General features: G+C 35.4%; 1 long non-coding RNA gene across 1 annotated transcript in view; it reads left to right on the top strand.

Annotated features, from left to right (window-relative positions):
- The first annotated feature begins 3,425 nt into the window (after positions 1-3,425).
- Positions 3,426-16,885, top strand: part of LOC132345454 (uncharacterized) — a 76,727-nt gene continuing 63,267 nt past the window's right edge. Inside the window, exon 1 of the long non-coding RNA XR_009494768.1 lies at positions 3,426-4,376. This is a non-coding gene — a long non-coding RNA (uncharacterized lncRNA). The remainder of the gene's footprint in view (positions 4,377-16,885) is intronic.

Here is a 16,885-nt window from a genome sequence, read left to right on the forward strand (position 1 = left end):
TATGTGTTATGTTATCTGTATCATTTCTTTAGTTATTGATATAAATAAATATATTTGGTTCCAAAATGAATCTACATGTGCAATTACACTGACCAAGGAATAAACCATAAATGGAACTACAGAAATATCAGAATTAATGAGTTTTTATAAGCATGTATTCATTCTATTCTAATTCATATAAGAAATGAAGGCCTAAAAGGATCAGTAACCTGTTCTAGTCAAACTTGAATGATTTTCAGAGTCACAACACAAGACTTCTGGTACTGTTTCATAATGATAAATCAATAATTTTGTATAATATCTTAACATATTATTTCCACACACACAAAAACAGTTGCTTAATCCTTTGAAAAAGGAGTAGAAGGTATAAAAAAACTTGAACTGACATCTAAAACAAACCAAAAAAAAAAAACAAATTGATTGATATATTTAAAGCGATGTTGCAGCATTGGTTATGACAAAAGTAGGAACATACATTTATCTTCATGTCCATTTATTTATCCCTCATAAGTTTATTTTCTGTAGATACTGAAAAATGAGAGCAAAGAGTTAAGCCAGACAATTAATGAAGTGGAATTGAAGTGGAATGGAAGTCCTGTGTATATAACATTGTCAGAATATAAGGTGTAACTCAAGGGCAATTGACAAATACATTTTTATTATTGTTTCTACCTATTCTTTAGGGCAAGAGGGTTGGGATATTTTTCAATTTCTCTTTATAGCAGAATCTCAGTTAGACAATAGACCCTAATAACCATGCTTCTGAGCAAAAAGCGAATTGCACTCACAACATCCTGACATAGAAGTCAAGAGGCAGCAGGTGGACAGGAAATACTACAGTGTGCCAGGGAGAAACTGCACTTCAGTGACCACAACTGCATATGCAAAATAAGTGAAAAGATGCATGCAATAGAATATGACTGGACCAGTTTCAATTCTGTTAATCAGACAGCATTCATGCTTCAATGCTGCAACAATTAACCACTCCATCATGCTTATTGATTGTACAGATGATGCCATGGTGTTCCTGTTAAACATAAAATGGGGTAGGCTATGTGCCACCAACACAGATGTCATTACAATAATGTCCTCTTAATGGTAAAATTTTTAAATGTAATATTCTTTTGCCTTCAGAAGAAATATATTATGAAAATCATTACTAGTCTTTAAAAGGTCAATACAGTCATTTTCACATTATTCCTGCCACTGAGTTTCTTGTGCCTGATATCATCAAGTAATATTGTTTTATTTTCTTAAAGACTCAATTTCTACATGTAGTATCACATTTAGTTTTGATCTTGATAGTTTCTTCATATTGGTGATTTTATTATGTAAATGTATACACACATATGTAGATCTATTTATATCAGTATAAAAGTAGGTTATATATCAACTACATTACACTGGTTAAAGTTTCTGAAAAGTTCTTTGTATTGCTATTAGCTATTCAAAAAAGGATTTATATAAAAGCAGAACTGCAATCATGCTGCCCAAGTTTTAAATCAAAGTGATTTTAAAACAAAGCCAAGCCTTCTGCTTGATGTTTGCTTTTCTTACCATTACCATCAATAACAATTTATCCACAGTGAAAAGTGTGCTATTAGTCACCTCTGAAAATTAACCACTTGTTCAGTCTAATGACATTTTTACAGAATTGCCAAGGATCATTTGTTTACTCCTGCCCTCGATTAAGCTGACTACTTTCTCAAGCCTAAATGCCTATCATTTAGCCAAAATGATAGAAGCTAATAGTACAGAATTTATATATAAAGAATTAATTTAAAATCTGTAATTCCAAATGACAGGAAAACGAGTGAAAAAGTTGGCTTAAAACTCAACATTCAGAAAACGAAGATCATGGCATCCGGTCCCATCACTTCATGGGAAATAGATGGGGAAACAGTGGAAACAGTGTCAGACTTTATTTTTCTGGGCTCCAAAATCACTACAGATGGTGACTGCAGTCATGAAATTAAAAGACGCTAACTCCTTGGAAGGAAAGTTATGACCAACCTAGATAGCATATTCAAAAGCAGAGACATTACTTTGCCAACAAAGGTCCATCTAGTCAAGGCTATGGTTTTTCCTGTGGTCACGTTTGGATGTGAGAGTTGGACTGTGAAGAAGGCTGAACACCGAAGAATTGATGCTTTTGAACTGTGGTATTGGAGAAGACTCCTGAGAGTCCCTTGGACTGCAAGGAGATCTAACCAGTCCATTCTGAAGGAGATCAGCCCTGGGATTTCTTTGGAAGGAATGATGCTAAAGCTGAAACTCCAGTACTTTGGCCACCTCATGTGAAGAGTTGACTCATTGGAAAAGACTCTGATGCTGGGAGGGATTGGGGGCAGGAGGAGAAGGGGACGACAGAGGATGAGACGGCTGGATGGCATCACTTACTCAATGGACATGAGTCTGAGTGAACTCCAGGAGTTGGTGATGGACAGGGAGGCCTGGCATGCTGTGATTCATGGGGTCACAAAAAGTCGGACACGACTGAGTGACTGATCTGATATATATATATATATATATATATATATATACACACACACATACATATATAGAGAAGGAAACGGTAGCCCACTCCAGTATTCTTGCCTGAAGAATCCCATGGACTGTAGCCTGTCAGGCTCCTCTGTCCATGGGGTAGCAAGAGTTGGGCACAACTTAGTGCCTAAACCACCACCACTAACCATATGTATATATACATACATATATTGCTTTTGCTTTCTTTTTTCCTTCTTTTTTTTTTTTTTTGGTCTGTTTTTCCTAAGAAGCAAGAGTGAATGATCAACACACCCTTTTGTTTGGTTTGAAAAAATAGCCGCTTTTCACTTCTTCGTTAAATCTCAGACACCTCTCTTGATTGAATAGGCAATGAAAGTCTATGGCTTTTAGTGCTCCAACCAGGAAATGTGTTGATCGCAATTTACTACAACCTATGTTTCTTCTTTCCTAGTGCAAGATTCAGAGACAGGCTCAGAAGGTGATTAGAAAATAAGGGGCAAAGCTTTCAGAGGGTTTCTATGTTATAGTATGATTTTTATAGATCCAAGGGTTCTGAATTATCTGGTCTTGTAAGGAAGTATAGCTGATATACTAGAATAAAGCTTGTAGTCATATAGGTACCTGAAACTGCTCAGCTTCCACACTTGTACAGTCTCCTAGAATGAAAATGGCATAGGCCAAAGCAGATAAAATAAGGTAAACAGGAAATGTTTATTGCTTTTCATTTCTGATTTAAGTTAGACACATTTATTAGTTGAGAATTTTTGTGATAATGGAGGCTGTTTAAAATGGGAAACTAAAATGTTATTAAAATGAAGGTCTGTTTTAGTTTTCTTTGAGTTACAGACCTTCCAAACTTTTGAAAGTCAAAAGTTTTTGAAGCATTCCATTTTTTTTTTAATTTTTGACACCAATAACACAAGAAACCAATGCATTTTATTTTTATTTGTTTTCTTATCATAAAGGATTAATATTTCCTATTTGGAAACTGAGAATAGTTTTAACATTGCATTGCTACTTCAACTTTAAGACAAATAAAAAATCAATGTCATAGCAGTAAGAATGGATTTGAAACTACCACTCCTTCCTCCATAATCCCTGCCCTAAATCTTCTTCTCAGGGTCAAGGGTTTAATTTCAAGCATTTACTTGACAGAGTATCACAATAATAAGACACTCTGTTATCTACAATTGCCATACTTGTTTATCATGAGTCTTTTTGATCTGTGAATGGTTTATCTTATTATAATTTGAAAAGCGTAAAAATGACTTGTTAGAGCAATTCTCCTATATCTTTCTCTTTGTCCATTACCGTATTGACATGGCACAGATGAGCTGGAGGTGTTGAACATAAAATAACAGATAACAATTTCTTTTTTCATTTAGAAGTACTATTGATATTTTTTAAAGGAATGAACTGTTGGAGAAATGAGTTATAAATCTAAAAACAAATAATTTGAGGATCAGACTTAGGACTAGGATATATGTTGCTATTTGTAAAGAATAGGATATATGTTACTATTTGTAGAGAAAAATCTAAACTCAACATTTCAAAATGACTATTTACCATTATGACTAATGGGCTTCCCAGGTGACTCAGTGGTAAAGAATCTTCCTGTAATGTAGGAGATGTGGGTTCAATCCCTGGGTTGGGAAGATCTCTTGGAGAAGGAAATGGCAATCTACTCCAGTATTCTTGCCTGAGAAATACCACAGAGAGAGGAGCCTGGCAGTCTACAGTCCATGGGGTTGCAAAAAGAGTCAGATGTAACTTAGCAACTAAGCAATAAATTATGACATCAACACATGTAAGAGATGATTTGTTTTGTCCTTTAATATCCACATCATGTATCTGCAATAGCTAGAATGGTGAGTTCTTATGTTTGTGTTACATATTCTGCTAGCTATAGATATATTCTTAGAAATGATCAGTTAAGATTTGTTTCCTTAATTCCAGTTTGTTTGTGATTTGAGGAGTCAGTGAGTAGTCTTTTTCTTAGTATTAGTATTAAAATACTTAATATTAAAATTAGTATTAAAATACTTAAAATTAGTATTTTCTTGGCTCAACAATTTAGTATATAACACTTCAACTTCACCTAGCATTGTTGTTTGTAAGCACCAAAAAAAAAAAAAAAAAAACTGTTTTAGTGAGTATAATGGAACATAATTATAAACAATGTGAACATAAAAATTGTAAGCAAAATAATTTTCAAGAATTGATATGGATCAGTTGAGATTTTTCCTCCCTTTTAATATGATATTTTATTTTGAATTCCTTACTGTCTTGAAAATTACCTAAGTCTATAGGAGTTCTTGAAGTTGAAGGATGTAACGACTATAATTCATCAAATCTCAGCCCTCCATACAGTAGCTTTACACTTGCTTTCTCCTCTTTCCATCTCCACCCCTACTTCAAGTAATAAATTCTTCAAAATATTTCTCTTCTAGGCAAAACATGTAACTGAAAGAAATTGTAAGGGCGATTGAATTTACATGTAATGCCATATTTTAAATATAAGTCTTTGAATAGCTATAAAGTGTTCTCCAGAAAAACAGAGCCAATAGAATATATATACATGCATGCATATATATATATAATATATATATACATATATATATATATATATATATACACACACACACACACACACACACACTAGTGGCTCAAATGGTAAAGAATGTGCCTGCAATGCAGGAGATCCAGGTTGGCTCCTTGGTTGGTAAGATCCCCTGGAGAACGGAATGACTACCCATGCCGGTATTCTTGCCTGGAGAATTACGTGGACAGAGGAGCTTGGCGGCCTACAGTCCATGGGTCACAAAGAGTCTGACGTGACAGAGCAATTAAGAGAACATATAGTTTTTATGAATTATATATATTATATATATATGTATAATTATTTCATATATTTTTCTGCCAAAATGTATGCTTCCTAAGGATAGCAATTTCTGTCAGTTTTGTACCACTAGCATGTTTTGACCACCTAAAAAATAGTAGGTGCTTAGTACACAGTTTTAAATATTTAAGCCAAATTTCCCTCCATAAACTTTTTTTTTTGAAAAATCATACCCTAAACAATATAGAAGAGTAATTTACAAAGCTCTTGTTAATATAGTATATTTTTTCTTCTTATCTTTACCAATTCCTATTTATACACATCAATATTTATCAATTTCCTATACAACATGTTCTAGATAAAGTATACTTTTCATCATTAAATATATATATTTCATTCTACCAAGTATATATTATATATTAGGGGTATATAGTTATATCCCTATATACTATATGATACTATACTATACTATACTATAATATAATATCAAGTTATTTTAGATTTCAGATTTCTTAGAAGTGTGGCCTAAAAATTAGTTAAGGGCATATTCTTAAGAAGGAATGTGGAAGAAAGTAAATGAAACATCTTAGGTATATTTATTTGAATAGTGTCATCTCAAAATTTATGTCTATCCAGAACATCAAGTGTGACCTTACTTGGAAACAGAATGTTCACAGATACAGTTAGTTGTATTAAGATGAAATTATACTAAATTAAGATGTGCCATAAAGTCAATGCTGCAAAGTCACTTCAGTCATGTTCAACTCTGTGTGACCCCATAGACGGCAGCCCACCAGGCTCCCCTGTCCCTGGGATTCTCCAGGCAAGAATACTGGAGTGGGTTGCCATTTCCTTCTCCAATGCATGAAAGTGAAAAGTGAAAGTGAAGTTGCTCAGTCGTATCCGACTCTTAGCTACCCCATGGACTGCAGCCCACCAGGCTCCTCCGTCTATGGGATTTTCCAGGCAAGAGTAATGGAGTGGGGTACCATTGCCTTCTCATAAAGTCAATACCTGTTGTCTATATAAGAGGAGAAGGGATACAGAGATACATATGAGGAAGAAGGTCATGATAACAATAGAGACAGAGATGGGAGTAATGGAATTACAAGGTATGAAATGCCAAGGTTTATCCAGAGCTAACAATTAAAAGAGATCAAGTAGTGTGCTTCCCAATAACTTTCAGAGGGAGCATAGTCCTGCCAGCCCCTTGATTTCTGATTTTTAACTTCCAGAATTATGAGAGAATAAATTCCTGCTGCTTTCAGCTACCTGACCTGTGGTAATTTGTTATCAACACTAAGATACTACAGGTATACCTCAGAGATATTGTGAGTTGCATTCCTGACTACCGCAATACAGCAAATATTGTAATAAAGTCTGTCACACAAGGGTTTCAGTTTCCCAGTGCACACAAAAGTTATGTTTATGCTATACTATAGCTTAGCTGGCAAAGAATCCACCTGTAATGAAAGAGACCCTGGTTCAATTTCTTGGTCAGGAAGTTCCCCTGGAGAAGGGATAGGCTACCCACTCTAGCATTCTTGGACTTTGCTGGTGGCTCAGATGGCAAAGAATCTGCCAGCAATGTGGGAGATCGGGTTTGAGCCCTGAGTTGGGAAGATCCCCTGGCAGACAGCATGGCAACCCACTCCAGTGTCCTTGCCTGGAGAATCCCCATGGGCAGAGGAGCCTGGTGGGCTACAGTCCATAAGGTTGCAAAGAGTTGGACACGACTGAACAACTGAGCACAGCACAGTAGTCTAAAAAGTGTGCAATAGCAATATTTCTGATAACATAATGTGCATATCTTACTTAAAAATACTTTATTCCAAAAAGAAACTAACCATCATCTAAGCTTTTAGTGGGTCATTATCTTTTGCTGGCAGAGGATCTTGTCTCAGTTGATGACTGCTGAGTGATCAGGATGGTGTTTGCTAAAGATTGGCATGGCTGTGGAAACTTCTTAAAATAAGACAACAGTAAAGTTTGCCACGATGGTTGACTATTTCATGAACAAATAAAGAATAGCATAGAGTTTCCCTGTTACATACAGTGCATATCCGTGGTAGAACCACTTTCAAATTTGGACTTAATGCTCTCAAATACTGCTGCTGCTTTATCACTCAGTCAGTCAGTTCAGTCTCTCAGTAGTGTCTGACTCTTTGCGACCCCATCTTCTGCAGCACGCCAGGCCTCCCTGTCCATCACCAACACCCGGAATTTACTCAAACTCATGTCCATGAAAAGGCTTTATCACTAAATTTATGTAATATTCTAAGTCCTCTGTTGTCATTTCAACAGTCTTCACAGCATCTTCACCAGGAGCAGCTTCTTTCTCAAGAAACCACTTTGTTTACTCATCAGTAAGATGCAACTCCTCATCTATTAAAATTTTTTCATGAGATGGTAGCAATTCAGTCACATCTTAAAGTTACACTTCTCACTCTAGTTCTCTTGCTATTTCTAACACATCTGCAGTCACTTCCTCCTGTGAACTCTTGTTGGTGCTCAGTCAGTTCAGTCACTCAGTCATGTCCAACTCTTTGCAATCCCATGGACTACAGCATGCCAGGCCTCTGTGTCCTTCACCAACTCCCAGAGCTTGCTCACACTCATGCCCATCGAGTCAGTGATGTCATCCATCTCACCCTCTGTTGTCCCCTTCTTCTCCTCCCTTCAATATTTCCCAGCATCAGGGTCTTTTCTAAGGACTCAGTTCTTCACATCACGTGTCCAAAGTATAGGAATTTCAGCTTCACTGTTAGCCCTTCCAATGAATATTCAGTATTGATTTTCTTTCGGATTGACAGGTTTGATCTCCTTGCAGTCCAAGGGACTCTCAAGAGTCTTCTCCAACACCACATTTCAAAAGCATCAGTTCTTCAGTGTTCAGCTTTCTTTGTGGTCCAAATCTCACATCCATACATGACTACTGGAAAAACCATAGCTTTGACCAGACAGAACTTGGTCACCAAAGCAGTGTCTCTGCTTTCTAAAATTCTGTCTAGGTTGATCATAGCTTTTCTTCCAATACCAAAAGTCTTTAATTTCATGGCTGCAGTCACCATCTACAGTGATTTTAGAGCCCAATAAAATAAAGTCTATCACTATTTCCATTGTTTCCTCATCTATTTCCCATAAAATGATGGGAACAGATGCCAGGATCTTTGCTTTTGAATGTTGAGTATTGAGCCAGCTTCCTCACTCTCTTCTTTCATTTTCATCCTGAGTCTCTTTAGTTCCTTTTCACTTGCTGCCCTAAGAGTGTGTCATCTGCATATCTAACGTTAATTGATATTTGGCCCTGTAATCTTGTTCCAGCTTGTGTGTCATCCAGACTGGCATTTCACATGATGTACTCTGCATATAAGTTAAATAACCTGTGTGAAAATGCAAAGCCTTGTCATACTCCTCTCCCAATTTGGAACCAGTTCACTGTTACATGTCCAGTTCTAACTGTGGCTTCTTGACATGCATACAGATTTCTCAGGAGGCAGGTAAGTTAGTGTGGAATTCCCATCTCTTTATGAGTTTTCCTTAGTTTGTTGTGATCTACACAGTCAAAGGCTTTGACTAGTCAATGTAGCAGAAGTAGATTTTTTTCTGGAATTCTCTAGATTTTACTATGCTTCAACAGATTTTGGTGATTTGATCTCCGGTTCCTCTGCCTTTACTAAATCCCACTTGAATATCTGGAAGTTCTCAATTCACATACTGTTGAAGCCTAGCTAGGAGGATTTTGAGCATTACTTTGCTAGCTTGTGAGTTGAGTGCAATTGTACAGTAGTTTGAACATTCTTTGACAATGTATTTCTTTGGAATTGGAATGAAAACTAAGCAGGTTTTCCAAATTTGCCAGCATATTGAGTAGAGCACTTTCACAGAATCATCTTTCAGGATTTGAAATAGCTCAGTTGGAATTCTATCACCTCCATTAGCTTTGTTCATAGTGATGCTTCCTAAGGCCCATTTGACTTCACATTCCAGGATATCTGGCTCTAGGTGACTGATAACACCATCATGGTTACCTGGGTCATGAAGATCTTTTTTTGTATAGTTTCTGTGTATTTTTGCAACCTCTTCTTAATATCTTCTGCTTCCATTAGGTACATACCATTTCTGTCCTTTATGGAGCCCATCTTTGCATGAAATGTTCCCTTGGTATCTTCTAACTTTCTTGAAGAGATCTCTAGTCTTTCCCATCCTATTGTTTTCCTCTATTTCTTTGCATTGATCACTGAGGAAGGCTTTCTTATCTCTCCCTGCTATTCTCTGGAGCTCTACATTCAGATGGATATATTTTTCCTTTTATCCTTTGCCTTTCACTTTTCTTCTGTTCTCAGCTATTTGTAAGCCCTTCTCAGACAACCATTTTGCCTTTTTGCATTTCTTCTTCTTTGGGATGACCTTGATCACTACATCACATACAATGTCATGAACCTCTGTCCATAGTTCTTCAGGCAATCTGTCTATCAGATCTAATCCCTTAATCTATTTGTCACTAATACTGTATAATCCTAAAGGGTTTGATTTAGTTCATACATGAATAGTTTAGTGGCTTTCCCTACTTTGTTCAATTTAAGTCTGAATTTTTCAGTAAGGAGTTCATGATTTGAGCCACAATCAGCTCCTGGTCTTGTTTGTGCTAACTGTGTAGAGCTTCTCTATCTTTGGCTGTAAAGAATATAATCAATCTGATTTTGGTATTGGACATCTAGTGATATGTGTGTGTAGAGTCTTCTCTTGTGTTGTTGGAAGAGGGTGTTTGTTATGACCAGTGAGTTCTCTTGGCAAAACTGTTAGCCTTTGCCCTGCTTCATTTTGTACTCCAAGGCCAAACTCGCATGTTACTCCAGGGATCTCTTGACTTCCTACTTGATTTCCAGTCCCCTATGATGAAGACATTCTTTTTTGGTGTTACTTCTAGAAGTTCCTACTTCAGCTTTTTTGGCATTAGTGATTGGGGCATAGACTTGGATTACAGTGATAGTGAATGATTTGAATTGGAGATGAACAGAGATCATTCTTTGTTTTTGTTTTTTATTTTTTGAGATTGCACCCAAGTACTGCATTTCAGACTCTGGTGGCGCTAGCAGTAGAGTATCTGCCTGCCAGTACAGGAGACATCAGAAACAGTTTCGATCCCTAATTAGGGAAGATCTCCTGGAGGAGGGAATGGCAACCCTTTCCAAATTTCTTTCCTAGAGAATCCCATGAACAGAGGAACCTGACAGGCTAGGGTCCATATGGTCACAAAGAGTCAGACACTACTAAAGCAATTTAGCATGCATGCAGTGAAGTCTTATACCCTTTAAAGCCAATCATCAAACATGTTTCTGGCCTAGAACTCTAAGAGAGCCAAAAATTGCAAGTTCAAATCTCAGCATTTATGCAATTTTGGAGATATTCTCAAGGTGGATAGAGGATAGAAGATGTATTATTCAACAGAATGATAGTTTAATTTACACTTTTAAACATTAAACATATATGGGACCTCCATTTTTATTCTTACTGTTGAGCATTCAAATATTAGGAGTGAAGCTACTTTTTAATCTACTTTTGTGTTAGGGTCAATATTTTTTAAAAGCCACATGCAAATAAAATAAAGTATGATAAAGGGTCAAGTGAATTTCATTATGTATTTAATTTACCACTGAGAAAAATCTCTGGAATAGGTTAGGAAGTTTGAATATGGATCAAAATGTTATGAGCACATGGCCTTGGACCATGAAATAAGGCAGATATATTGAACCTCAATGTTTAGTAACATATATTTGAGGAAATAGATATGCCTTTGAGGATATGGTTGCAGTGAAATATAAGTAAATCAATTTTTTGACCTACATTGACTCAACAGATTTACATCAATTTATTGGTGCTGTCATTTTTATGATTTGATGAAGTTAATAGAAAATTTTGAGTCCTTCTCTTTCACTTCTGATGATAAAATTCAGAGCCATTTCCCTTTCTACCCTCTCCTAAAGACCTAATAAGGAAAGCCAAGTCAACATAGACTCTTGTGGAATTTAATACTCTTCTCTTAAAAAAGCTATGAGTTAAATAAATGTTATCACTTTGGTTCTGCAAACTCCCTGGCCATTCCTATTGTGACCAGAATCTATTTCATTGACTATACCTTCAACTTGCCTTCCGGGCTTAAATTAATATTTTTGGACCTTATCAAATGGCAGAGTTTTTTCTTTTTTTCTATTTTCACTTCCTGCACCAACTAGAACACCAAATGCAGGTATATATTATATTTCAGACGTATGTATGTGTGTGTGTATATATATATATACACACATATATATACATATACACATTTATGAGGATATACATTTAATACCTATACTCACAGCTAGAATCTTTCTCCTTGGCAATAAAAAAATTTCCTAATACTTACAATGATATAAATAAATTGTAGCAATTCTTTCTGGAGATCTGTTTTGCTATTCCAACTCTGTCTGCCCTTTACCCCATGAGTAATGCTGAGTTAAGAGTGGTAACAGGCTTGGTACTTAAGTGTGTTAGAATAAGGAGAATTTATCTCACCTTGGCAAGAAAGGCTCGATAAAGTGTGCTTCCAATGTTGCTGTTAGTACTTGGATAGGCAAACGTTTTCTGTAAAAGATCAGATGGTAACTATCTTATACAATGTGGACTTCATATAGTTCCTGTCTTATATTCTATGCTTGCTTTTGCACAACTTTAAAAAAAATGAATATTTCTTACCTCACTGACCACACAAAAACAGGCTTAATCTGGCCATGGGCAATAGGTGATCCATCCATGTATTTCACAACCTCTGAGATAGGGCCAAATCAATAGTTCAGATATCACTCTTTTAAATATATTCATCATGATATTTTAAGTATTATAGCCTGTGTTTTCCTGCTGAAACTAGGTATTTTCTAGAGCTGTGCCCTAATGGAGAACAGAATTCTAGGAAATTACATGCTATGACTTAGTGAGTTTTTTTTTTTTTCTTAAAATTTCTTAATGCCCTTTAAAAACTATATAAACATATATTTATAATAAAAATATACCAATTTTAAATGCACAATTTGATTACTTTTTAAAAATATATATAATCATATAACAATATAATTATGATGTGAACATTTCCAACACCTCAATGATTTCTTAATCCCTTTTGTTGCTGTCAGTCATCTCTTATCAAACCCCTGGATGCTGACAACTGTGATCTGTTGTTTAGGACTTTATTTTTGTCTTTTCTATAATTCATATAAATAGAACTATGAAACATATACTGTTTTGTGTATGGCTTCTTTAACTTAACAAAATACTTTTGGATTCAATTATGTTATTGCATGTACTGGTAATTCATTCCTTTGTACTGCTGAGTAATATTCTATTACATACCATTTGTTTATTTACAAAAATCTAATTGAAAGATTTTGGGGCAATTTCTATATAATATCTTATTATATACCATTTGTTTATTTATTTACAAAAATCTAGTTAATAGATTTTTGGACCATTTCTATTTTTCTGACTATTCCAAATTAAGCTGCTCTATAGGATCTTTTATAGACAGATCATTGTGTGGATGCATACAATTAGATGTTCATTATAATAAGCTACAAATTTTCCATCTGTAACATGAATGTGGGTTTTCTTGAATTTCAGACAATTTCAAAATTACAAAATTTCTCAAAGTCTCCCAGTATTTCTGAAAGTTTATCTAAGAAACTCAGGTCCTCTGATTTTCTTCAAGGTTTATTCTACTAGAAATATACATTTTAGATATAAAGTCTGATTGAAATAGTCTAGCTCATATGCCAACCCTTTAGGTTAGGGAGGACTGAAATATAAGGAAGTATGCATGTTTTATATGAGAAGAGTAGTCCAGAAGAAAATTACTGCTTCCTAGCTAGGAAAATGTGAAGTCAAATGGGCTTTAGGAAACATCACTATGAACAAAGCTAGTGGAGGTGATGGAATTCCAGGTAATTTATTGCAAATCCTAAAAGATGATGCTGTGAAGTGTTGCACTTAATATGCCAGCAAATTTGGAAAACTCTGCAGTGGTCACAGGACTGGAAAAGGTCAGTTTTCATTCCAATCCCAAAGAAGGGCTATGCTAAAGAATATTCAAACTATCACACAATTGCACTCATTTCACATACTAGCAAAATAATGCTCAAAATTCTTCAGGCTAAATGTGAACCAAAATTTTAAGATGTTCAGCTAGAATTCAAATGGCCAACATCTATTCAATGATCGAAAAACCTAGAGAATTCTGGAAAAACATCTATTTCTGCCTCTTTGACTATGCTAAAGTCTTTATGTAGATTACAACAAACTGTGGGGAAATTCTTAAAGAGATGGGGAGAGCAGACTACCTTATCTGCCTCCTGCAAAACCTATATGCAGGTCAAGAACCAGCAGTTAGAACTGGACAAGGAACAACATACTGGTTCCAAAGTGGAAAAGGAGTACATCAAGGCTGAATATTGTCACCGTGCTTAATTAGCTTATATACACAGTACATCATACAAAATGCAGGATAGATGTAGCACGAGCTGGAATCAAGATTGCCAGGAGAAATATTGATAACCTCAGATATGCAGATGAGACCACCCTTATGGAAGAAAGTGAAGAGGAATTAAAGAGCCTATTGATGAAAGTGGAAGAAGAGAGTGAAGAAGCTGGCTTAAAGCTCAACATTCATAAAACAAAGATCGTGGCATCTGGTCCCATCACTTAGTGGGAAATAATGGAGAAACAATGGAACCTGTGAGAGACTTTATTTTTTTGCGCTCCAAAATCACTGCAGATGGTGACTGGATTTATGAAATTAAAAGATGCTTGCTCCTTGGAAGTAAAGTAATGATAAACCTAGACAGTGTATTAAAAAGCATAGATATTACTTTGCCTACAGAGGTCTGTATAGTCAAAGCTATGTTTTTTCCAGTAGCCATGTTTGGATGTGAGTTGGACCATAAGGAAGGCTGAGTGCTGAAGAATTAATGCTTTTGAATTGTGGTGTTGGAGAAGACTCTTGAGAGTCCCTTTTACAGCAAGGGAATCAAATTAGTCAATACAAAAGGAAATCAGTCCTGAATATTCATTGGAAGGACTGATGCTGAAGTTGAAACTCAAATACTTTGGCCCCTTGATGTGAAGAACTGGCTCTTTAGAAAAATCCTGATGCTGGGAAAGATTGAAGGCAGGAGGAGACGGGTATTACAGAGGATAAGATTGTTGGATGGCATCACTGACTGAATGCGCATGAGTTTGAGCAAATGCCAGGAGATAGTGAAGGAAAGGGAAGCCTGGAGCGCTGCAGTCCATGGGGTCACAAAGAGTAAAACACAATTGAGCCACTGAAAAACAACAACAACAACACTGTGGGGAAAAAATAGCTGTCGACAACACTCTAAAAACCAAAGATTATACACATTATATATATATATGTATATATATATATATATATATATATATATATGTGTATATATATATATATGTGTGTGTGTGTGTGTGTGTGTGCATGTGTGTGTGTGTGTGTAGATATGCATATATATATTTATACATACATACACTAGTTGAACTAAATTTAGTAATTCTGGTTATGTTTAATTGTTGAAAAATTAGAACTAAAAGTAAAAACATGACAACAAAATGTCTCAAACTGGTACTTCAAAAGGTTTCAACATAGTAGATAAACTAGAGTAAGAAAATAAAAACTGATTAACTCTTAACTCTTTTATGGCATCATGGAAAGGGAGCAAATATATTGTCTTAGTGTGCACATAAATAGTGTCTGTCAACCATTGTTGTACTTGGAATTACCTGTGAACCTACAAAAGATTCCCATGTCTAAGATATAGCACATATTATTTTAATCAGAATCTCTGGGAGTAGGATCTTGGAGATTTTTACATGCAGCCAAGGTTGAAATCCACTGAAAAAATTTTAAACAAAAGAGAGGAGGAGGGGAGATTGTGATGGAGTCTGAATAAGAATGACAATCACTGTAAAATTCCCCTTTCTGCATACTCAGCTTCTTTTTGAATGGGCTGTTTCCATAATAATGAAACTATGAATCTAGTATTTCTTCTGTTCATATGCAGTTATTTTTAAAGAAGGAAAAACAGTAAGATTATCCCTTTTAGAACTGTAGTTGGAATGACTTGATTCATATATCTTGAACTTAGGAACAAATAATCACTGTAGCTAAGGAGAAGGCAATGGCACCCCACTCCAGTACTCTTGCCTGGAAACTCCCATGGACAGAGAAGCCTGGTAGGCTGCAGTCCGTGGGGTCGCGAAGAGTCAGAAACTGAGCGACTTCACTTTCACTTTTCACTTTCATGCATTGGAGAAGGAAATGGCAACCCACTCCAGCGTTCTTGCCTGGAGAGTCCCAGGGACGGGGGAGCCTGGTAGGCTGCTGTCTACGGGGTCTCACAGAGTCGGACCAACTGAAGTGACCTAGCAGCAGCAGCAAGGAGAGTAAGACACTATGATTTGACCAACTTGATTTACCCATTTAATCTTATTTTGTGGCAAAGAAGTGATACAGACAAAAATGAAAATTTAACAAGTAAGCCTAACTACAACAGCACAAATTTAGAGGCTGCTAAGCAGGCAAAATATATTCTATTCCAATAAATATCAATAATATTTAGATAATAAAAGAAACTAAATCTAAGAGTAATATCTAAAAATAAGTTATGTAATTGTAAGGAATAAATCAAAACCGACACAAAATTCAAACAATAAGGAGATAGAGAAAACTTTTTAAAAATTAAATATGAACATACTTAGATTAGTAGAAGTATACAATTTTAATGCTCAATGCCTTAGAGTGAGACATTGATAAATATCATCATTTGCAAAAAGAGTTCAAGAATTTAGATGCATTAAACAAAATAACATCACTATTTTTCAATCATAATCTGTAGGGACAAATTTTTAAAAATCATAAATATTAAATAAGAGGTGTCAGCATACCTGTATCAAGAGTAAATTTTTTAAAAAGTTCATATATATATATATATATACACACACATATATTTGAATAACACATTTGCTGATTATTATGTTTGGCTTTGTAACACTTTCTTCAACTGAATTGGTATGACTTAGCTTGATTATGCCTGGAGAACAATTGCATCAGTAGACTTAGGAGCATCAATTGAACAGAGGTTAACAGTACTGTGAAATGTCATATATTTTAAATGTATGGATATGGATATCTGAACAAAAGGAACTCCAATGAATTGCAGAGCCTGAAGAGGATGTGAGGAATTCATGATTAAGATCTTGCTCCAGCATTTTTAGTAAAGCTGAAATAGTAATCCGTAATAAAAGATTTTTGGACAATTTCAAAGGAATATTACAGGCAATAATTCAAAATGCAACAAGAGACTCTCTGTATCTTGAGGAATATGCAGAATAATTATTTTAAAAGGCCCAAATATCCACTTAATAATTTCAGTGGTTTAATAGAAGAAAAATTTGAGTCATTCCTTTTTTATGGGATTTATTAATGAACAATTAAGTAAC

The sequence above is a fragment of the Bos taurus genome, chromosome 1 (assembly GCF_002263795.3).
Source record: "Bos taurus isolate L1 Dominette 01449 registration number 42190680 breed Hereford chromosome 1, ARS-UCD2.0, whole genome shotgun sequence".
Lineage (NCBI taxonomy): Eukaryota > Metazoa > Chordata > Mammalia > Artiodactyla > Bovidae > Bos > Bos taurus.